Source organism: Petaurus breviceps, unplaced genomic scaffold (genome assembly GCF_028583685.1).
Source record: "Petaurus breviceps papuanus isolate PSGF00001 unplaced genomic scaffold, PetGlider_PUasm1.0 90734, whole genome shotgun sequence".
In the NCBI taxonomy this organism is placed as follows: Eukaryota; Metazoa; Chordata; class Mammalia; order Diprotodontia; family Petauridae; genus Petaurus; species Petaurus breviceps.
The window spans coordinates 6,535,368-6,543,853 of NW_027187327.1; the positions used below are offsets into that span (position 1 = coordinate 6,535,368).

At 36.4% G+C, this 8,486-nt stretch overlaps 1 long non-coding RNA gene and 1 pseudogene across 1 annotated transcript in view; one reads left to right on the forward strand and one right to left on the reverse strand.

Moving 5' to 3' along the window:
• LOC138145306 (uncharacterized) overlaps positions 1-555 on the reverse strand; it is a 1,360-nt gene extending 805 nt beyond the window's left edge. Inside the window, exon 1 of the long non-coding RNA XR_011164183.1 lies at positions 450-555. This is a non-coding gene — a long non-coding RNA (uncharacterized lncRNA). The remainder of the gene's footprint in view (positions 1-449) is intronic.
• Positions 556-1,341: 786 nt separating this feature from the next.
• LOC138145409 (glycerol-3-phosphate phosphatase-like) overlaps positions 1,342-8,486 on the forward strand; it is a 30,090-nt pseudogene continuing 22,945 nt past the window's right edge.

Genomic DNA, 8,486 nt, shown 5'->3' on the forward strand with positions numbered 1-8,486 from the left:
AGAGAGAGAGAGAGAGAGAGAGAGAGAGAGAGAGAGAGAGAGAGAGAAAGTGTGTAGAGGGGTATTTAATCAGGATCAGTAAAAAAGAAGCTGAAGGCAAGGTGGAAAGGTCTGGACTAGATGTAGTGTGTGTAGTGTGTGACTGAGACAACGACCAATTAAACAGTGGGACCCAAAGATAGCAGTTTCTATCTGAAAAATTTAGCTCTCCTGAGTATGGTTTCTCGTCCCAGTGGGAAAAACAGCAGGAGAGTGAGTTGTTGCAAGGAGTGTCCTACACTGAGGAGAACACAGATATGTCAAAGTATGGGAGGAAGGGGTTTTGTTGTTCTTGTTGTTTAGTGTTATTGTTTTTTAATAGTAAATTTCCTTTATTAGCAATTTCTACTTAAATGAGCTGCATCACATTAAAAAAAAAAGGACAGTTTTTAAAACATTTATCAACATACCGCTGCCTTGCAAGGAACCTGCTTTCCGAGCAGAGGTTCTCCACTTGTGTGTCTGTGTGCGTGATAGGCCTCTTTCGTGGTCTAGTGAAGCCTATGGACCCCATCTCAGAAAAAAAAAAATTAAGTCATAAATTAAATTTGTAGGAGTACAAGGGAAACCAATTATATTAAAATGCAGCTGTCAATTTTTTTAAATCCCAGGATGAACCCTTATTTCAGAAGAATAAAAGAGTTCTGACATGACACTCTTGAATTAGAGCCAACAGTCATCCTAAAAGCCAGACATACACAAAGCCATGAAGGAAACAGATGACCATCAAATAGGACAGAATTAGGTTTTCCCAGAAGTGTTGCTTTGTTAAGAGGTATCTTATAATGACAATTTTGAGAGTTATTTCTCTAAGGAAAATACACAAATACACACACACACACACTTTTTTTTTGGGGGGGGGGGAAGTAAAGTCAATGTTTAAATAATCAGCAAGTCTTTCAGCTAATGACTATTCTTTTTATATGTGACAAGGTAGGACTACTCATGGTCATAGATACCATGTGAATGTTGCTCTATTCTACAGAAACACATAGAACCAGGGTTGTGTTGGAGCCAGCTCAGTACTGGCTCTCAAGAACCAATTATTAAATATTTAGTGTGAGCATTTACAGCTCTGAAATTGGCATGTAAATTTAAGGAGAACAACTTTCAGGCACAAAGACTACTCTAGATTCTGCTTCTGGGTTGAATAGGAGGAGGATCAAGGACAAAAATCAAACTAAGGAGTCAAAGGAAGTAGAGCCTAAGGAGGTAGAATCAAAAAGAAAAAGAAGACAAAGTTATGTATATGCAAACAAAGTAAGTGAAATAATAAAAGGGTAAAACAAATTGATTGCGATAATGGAGGTGGGACATATTAGTGAAACACATGAATTAAGCAAGGCAGAAAAGAAGGTAGGTGTAGCTATGGAGTTTTCGATAAAATCAAGGAAAGAAGCTAACTATAGTTATTGAGTTATAACTGGTTCTAAAATTTGCAGGTGCTTAAGATTGAAATGTAAAAATGGTTACAAAAATGTGGACAACCAAAAGAGGAGATTATATTCTGAATTGTTAATAACAGAGAGCAACCAGTTACTGCAGTGGAAATGGTGGGAACCCTGAGTAGAGAGATGTAAACACTCCCTCCAAGAGTTTATTATAGAAAAGAAGTGGAAATTCAGGCATAGTCTAACATGCATCTTAGACTTGGGGAAAAATTTCTGTGTTCAAAAGATACATAGGTAGGATCACATGGACTTAAATGATATAGAGAGAGTCAGCCTAGAAAGGGTGCTTAAGAATTAATTTCTGAATACACAAATTGAAACCATTCCAATGAAGAATAAACAGGATTTATTTGAAGAGACCAGTGCGGATGCACAGAGATCTTGCTCACCAACTTAAATTTTAAAAATAAATTCAGAAAAAAAGCAGTAAAACAGAGGACAAAATGCATGGGTCTGTAAGAACAGTGGAAAGGATGCTAAAGCTCTAAATAAGCCAAGGCTGGCAGAAACAAAAATAGTGTTTTGGGTTTTGTTTGCTTTAACTGTAGTGGGAAGAAAAAGAAAATCAAAGAGAGGTTAGGACCATTCTTTGGGGTAAAGGGAATGCTGATAAATTACATCAGAGGGAAAACAGAGCATTTGAAATTCCTATTTTTTCTCATTTCTTTTTCTACAAAAGAGGAAAACCATTGCATTGGAAATGGCAGAATAAAAATGACTCATTTTACCAAGATATGTGAAGAGTTAACAAAGTAGCACATTGGTTCCTTCAATGATTCTATTTCATATGATTAAGATAAACCTTGAATCCTAAAATAATTAAAAGGTGTGATTTCTGAGCTACATTCAGTAGTATGTGAAAGAGCATGGAAAATTGAGAGCTACCACAAAATTTGTAAAGGCCAGATATTGCCTTTTTTATGGAAGAAAACAAGGTCATCAAATATAGGCCAGTAAGCTTAACTTTAATTCCTAGGAAAATTCTGAAATTAAATATTAAAGAGATAGCTGGACAACATCTAAAAGTTACAAAAAGCCTGCCTTACTTCATTGAAAACAGGTCAGGAAAGAATAACAAATTCTTTTTTTTATTGTAGGATTATAAAACAGGTATATGAGAGTAATACTGTGAATATACTTTCTTTAGATTTTAGGTTAGCTTTTGAAAAACGTCTCACACTATTCTCATAGAGAAAATGGAGTGATATGGATTAGACAATAATTCGATTAGATGAATTAAAACTGGTTGGATGGCAGGATTTGGAGGAATTATAAATATATTATTTCTTTTTTATATTATTTATTTATTAGTTATATATGTGTATATATATATATATATATATATATATATATATATATATATATATATCATTGGCTCAATTTCAGTGTGATAGTCTAAGATCTCCTGTAGTATATCCTGCCAGCCTATCCTAGGTTTGGCACTGTTTAATATTTTTATTAATGACTGAGAGAAGGGATACAAAGCTAAGAAAAATAGCAAGCATCCTGAATAACAGAGAATACAAAAGGATACTGACAGGCAAGAACACTAGGATAACATTTTAAAATGTAAAGCATTATGCTTGGATACAAATAAGTTCAATCATACCAATACCAGATGGGGAAGACATGGTTAGAAAACAATATTTCTGAAAGAGATCTGGGGGTTTTAATTTACTACAGGATCAATATGAATAAGCAGCGTAATGGGGCAGCCAAAAAAAGTGAATTCAATCATAGGCTGCATTAAAGGCAGAATATCTTCCAGCAAAAGGGAGATGATAATCTCAGTATACTCTGCTATTATGAGACCTCATATGGAATTTTGTGATTAATTTGGGACATTTCAGTATACAAAGGACAATGATACACTAGAAAATGTTTAGAAGAAAGCAACGAGGATGATGAAAGGTCTAGAGCTCATGAAATATAAGGACTGAACTTGTTTAGGCAAGAAAACAGAAGACACAAGGGGATATGATGAATGTCTTCAAGTATTTGGAGATTTATCAGGTGGAGGGATGGGAGCTGACCCAAAGTGAAAGGAACTGGTTAGAAATGTTGAATTCACTGTCTTCAGAAATCTTTAGAGATTGAATGATTCCTTATAGGCCATGTTATAGTAGGAATTCTTTTTGTGTGTGGGTCAGAGTAAATGGCCATTGATTTTCTTTCCAATGTACAATGTCTTGCAAATGCGATATTCTATTTGTTCATTGAATGGAGAAGAAGTTATAGATTTGACCTATAAACAATAATTTATTTGGTTCATTCAAAGCTGAGGGTTTTTTTTTTCCAAATCTTATCATATCAAGTGAAATAAAATAGCATTTCAGAGGGAATTCTATACTACAAAATTTGCTGTTAAAATATAAAGATTGATGCTACTTTCTACTATAATGAGTGAAAGTGAACATTTTAGGAGAGCATGATTAAAAATAAAGATTATTTCTATGTGATACATTTTTCTTATTTCTTCAAAAGGGATTAGTTTTCCCTGAAAGGGAACAAAGCTACTCTTGCCACTTGATTGGCTCCTTTGTCCCTTGAAAATAGCTTTTCACTCATTTATGGACATAAAAAATTCTTATACCTAGAATCAAGTCTCCTCTGACTCTGTGGATTTCTGAGGACCACATGAGTCACCATAATGATTTATGAGTGTCACATTTCATCAACATCAAATCTGAGCAAAGTGGTCATTTTAAACCCACTCCTTACAGTCCAGGAACCATTCAGACAGAATCTTACAGAAATACCTTTTGTAATTTTCTAATTCGAATATACCCTGATAAGCCAAATTGACAATATATGGTAATATGCGTGAAAAAAAAAGCAAAGCAAAACAAACAAACAGCAATCAAGTATATGGCTGTGATGGCAACATAAAAAGAAACATAAGAGTAAGAAAGAAGAGAGTAAGACTTGGAAAGCCCCAGTCACTTTCGCAACCATAAATGAGAGAGGGGTAGGAATTTGTTCCTTGCAATCTGATCCTGCCCATCTCTAGAGAAGATAGTCTTGATTAACATAGTTGCTTTAGAAAAAAAGGTCAGCTTACAATAAAAAAAATTTTACAACATATCAACTGTGAGAGTCAACTTTGGGGCAAATAATGGAGAATGTCTTCTCTATGAGTCATAAATGAGCTAAACACCCTCTAGTTTCCTAAAATTCTTAATAAAAATGACGAATCTTTTGGCAATTAGTATTTTTTAAAAGCCCATGGCTTTCTCAAAATTGGGTTATAGTAAAACACATGATGAGTTTGACATTGGCAATGATGGTCATGAGCTGGGAGCAAAGAAGGAAGGAAGGAAGGAAGGAAGGAAGGAAGGAAGGAAGGAAGGAAGGAAGGAAGGAAGGAAGGAAGGAAGGAAGGAAGGAAGGAGGGAAGGAAGGAAGGAAGGAAGGAAGGAAGGAAGGAAGGAAGGAAGGAAGGAAGGAAGGAAGGAAGAAGAAAGGTAAAATATATGTTCTAGTACTTAGAAATCTAGGAGGAGTCTAATGTACATTAAACCTTATCACCTTGAAGGGGAAAACACACCAAGACCAAATTATAGGTCATGTACAGCATGTCACAATTGAAAGAATGGGGCTAGATCTAAAGTCAAGAGTACTTGGGTTCAAATTCTAGATGGCATTTACCAGATGGCATTTACTGTATGGCATTACTATCTAGTCCAGGCTTTCTAAAGCTCAGGGAGACTCTGGATAACCAAAAATAACTGAGATTTCAATAAACTGGACAAATAATTCCCAGTTTCATGGAGTTTCCATTACCTTTGTCCTTGGAGAGATCTCTACCCAGGACTACTGGGTTACTAGATTAGATTACTAAGAAAAAGAAAAGTGAAGTCTCCCATGGGGTTTGAGTGCTCTCTAGGTAAGAAAAATCTGGGTAAGGATAAAGGCTAATTTTTTGAAAATCTTTATGGATTTGTCAGAGAGTATAGGAAGCAGAGACCTGGAAGACTGGAAAAAATGCAGAGACAGAAGATTCCAGAAGGGAACACCTGGGAGAATACTCAGGTAATAATAATTGGCAGTCAAAAGCAATGTCAGTGGTCAGGTAGGGCAAATGGAAATCTAGGCCAAAATTCATTATTTCTGTGTTTCCTAAAAATATGAGTAAGGTATCTTGCTATCATGTTTTTTTTTTCCTTTTGGAGGGCAATTGGGATTAAGTAACTTGCCCAAGGTTACATGGCTAGTATTTTTGTGTGGGTGTTAAGTGTCTCAGGCCAGAACTGAACTCGGGTTCTCCCGACTCCAGGGCCGGTGCTTTACTCACTACGCCACGTAGCCACCACCTTGCTATCATGTTTTAAATTTGTTTCCAATCCTTTTTATTTTGTACCCTCAGAAAGGTGGAAGTGAAAGGAAAAAATCAGCCCCTGACTAGAACATTATTGCAGCCTGATTGTTAAAGCTTAGTTTATTATTCATTTGAGTTTGCTAAACTATTTAATTATATTTAATATAACATAGCTATACCTTTGAATATTGAATCCTGGGAATTTGTAAGAGGGTGGAGAGCATGGATACATGATTAAGGAAATGAAACTGGTTCATGAGATAAATGAGAAAAATATTTCTCTGCTTGTAATCATTTCTGGGTTTAACTGAATCTATGTATATTAGATTACTAGAAACTTTCTGTCCAATGCTCAATCTGTTTGTTCTTTAGTCTTGACTTATTCATACTCTAATCAAATGAGATAACATGAAAAGTACCTTTTAAACCTTAAAATACTATACAAAAACTATCATCATCATCATTGTCATCAAACCTGGGCAAGATCAGAAGGAAGAAAATAAATTAGTTGTGGTAGTTGGAGAAACATATAGCATTTAAATACTTACTGAGTCTGGTTCTTTTGGTTAAGTGATTGATAGATCACATGACAAATTGCTTTTTCACTAGAATAGCAAAGAAGGAACAGGGAAATGTCAAAGGTGCTTGTTGTCACTAATAGCACCCATTGGCACTGCACCTAGCACTACTAACAGATACACTTGTAGCATCTTAAGCAAGTTATTTTCCCCTGGGTTTTGATTCCTCACCTGGCAAAGGAGAGGGTAGGACTACATGACTTCTGAGGTTCTTTATATTTCTAAATCTAGGATCCTATAATCCAACGTCAATGATCACCAGAAAGATTCCTAGAAAAAGACTATTGCTTGAGCTTACAGAGTTATATATAGGCCCCAAGTTAAGGAATGTCTCAGACCTGGAGATCTACACATTGCACAAAGAAAAATTGAAGTATCAAAGAATAAACAGTGCATATGGGAAGTATCTAAGCATATGAGCCCTAGCCATTGACAGAGTACAATTAGTTTTGTGACAATGGGCAAACACTATTTGAAGTGACTTGAAAAGAGGTAAAGAGTAGCAGAAGTGGCTATAGAAAACCAGGCCCAAATAATGATGATGATGATGATTATAAATAACATGCATGTCCCATGATCAATTGCATATGGAAAACATTGAAACCATGCTTTGTTTCTCTTGGTACCATGTTACTTGCCTGACATCAAAATAGTGATGGCAGCTACATGGTACAGTGGATAGAGTGCCAAGCCAGAAGTCAGGAAGACTCATATTCCAGAGGGCAGAGTCAATATGGCAGAGTTAAAGCAGGGACTTGCTGGAGTTCTTCCTCAAACCCCTCTAAATACCTATAAAAAATGAGTAGACAAATTCTAGAGCAGCAGGAACCCACAAAAGGACAGAGTGAAACAAATTTCCAGCCCAAGAAAATCTTGTATATTGACAGGAAAGATCTGTTGCACCTGTCTGAGAAGCATGCAGTCCAGCTTGGACCCCACTGCACAAATAGGGTCCCAGCAAATTGTGAGCAGACCTCAGGGGACTGAGTCACTGGAAGTTGTGGTTGTTTCCAGACTTCTCAATCCACAAATGCCAAAGACAACTTAGAAAGTCATTAGGGAAGTTCTGTTGAATAGTGGTGAGAGAGAGCCATGGTTCAGCTCCAGTCCCAAACTTTCAACCCACAAAGAATGGGGGTATCCAGCAACTGATCAGAGGGGGATTGTGGAGAACTTTTTGCTGGTGCTGAGGCAGGACTCCCTTACTTTTCCTGTTCTTTGTTCTGGGTCACAGTCCTGGGGCAAGGAGGCACACTACTGTGCACTGTGGTGTTGGTAGAAAGGGAATCCTCCTCCAGTTCCAAGGCAGAAAAGAGTGCCTGTGGTTACTCACAGACCAGAGCATAGACCAGGAAAGGAGAAAAACTCTCCTTTGATCCTACCACCATGGAAGAAACAAAAATTTATAAGTCCCTAGAAATATTTCTGAAAACAGCTACACAAAACCCTTGAAACTTGGGACAGCACACCCTCCACACCGAAAGCAGAGTCCTACCTAACAAAAGTTAAGAAGTCAAGTAATTGGCTGGGAAAATGAGCAAACAGAGGGGAAAAAATCAGATTATAGAATCTTAATTTGGTGACAAGGAAGTTCAAAACACACAACCAGAAGAAGACAACAAAATCAAAGCTACTACAGCCAAAGTCTCTAAGAAAAATATGAATTGGTCTCAGGTCATGGAAGAGTTCAAAAAGGATTTTGAAAATCAAGTAAGAGAAGTAGAGAAAAATTGGGAAGAGAAATGAGGATGATACAAGACCCAACCACAACCAAAATAGTGATGTCGGGTACATTGTAGCTTTTCTGGTACTCAGTTCTTCATGTATGAAATAAGTTGGACTAGGTAATTCTTAAAAAATTGTCTAATTCTAAATTATTTGCTCTTATGATCATCCTAGAGCAATTTCTTATTTTCTCCTAGATCCCTTTTGAACTTGATTACTATTTCTGATTCTCACCCCGTAGACACTTCAGACATAACTTCCTGCTTGTGGCACTTTCTGTGTTCAATGCCTAATTTGTGTGGTTGTATTAGTATGTAATTTGAAATTTGGATTCGCTCCTATAAATGACACTCTCGTACTACAATCAACAAAAAA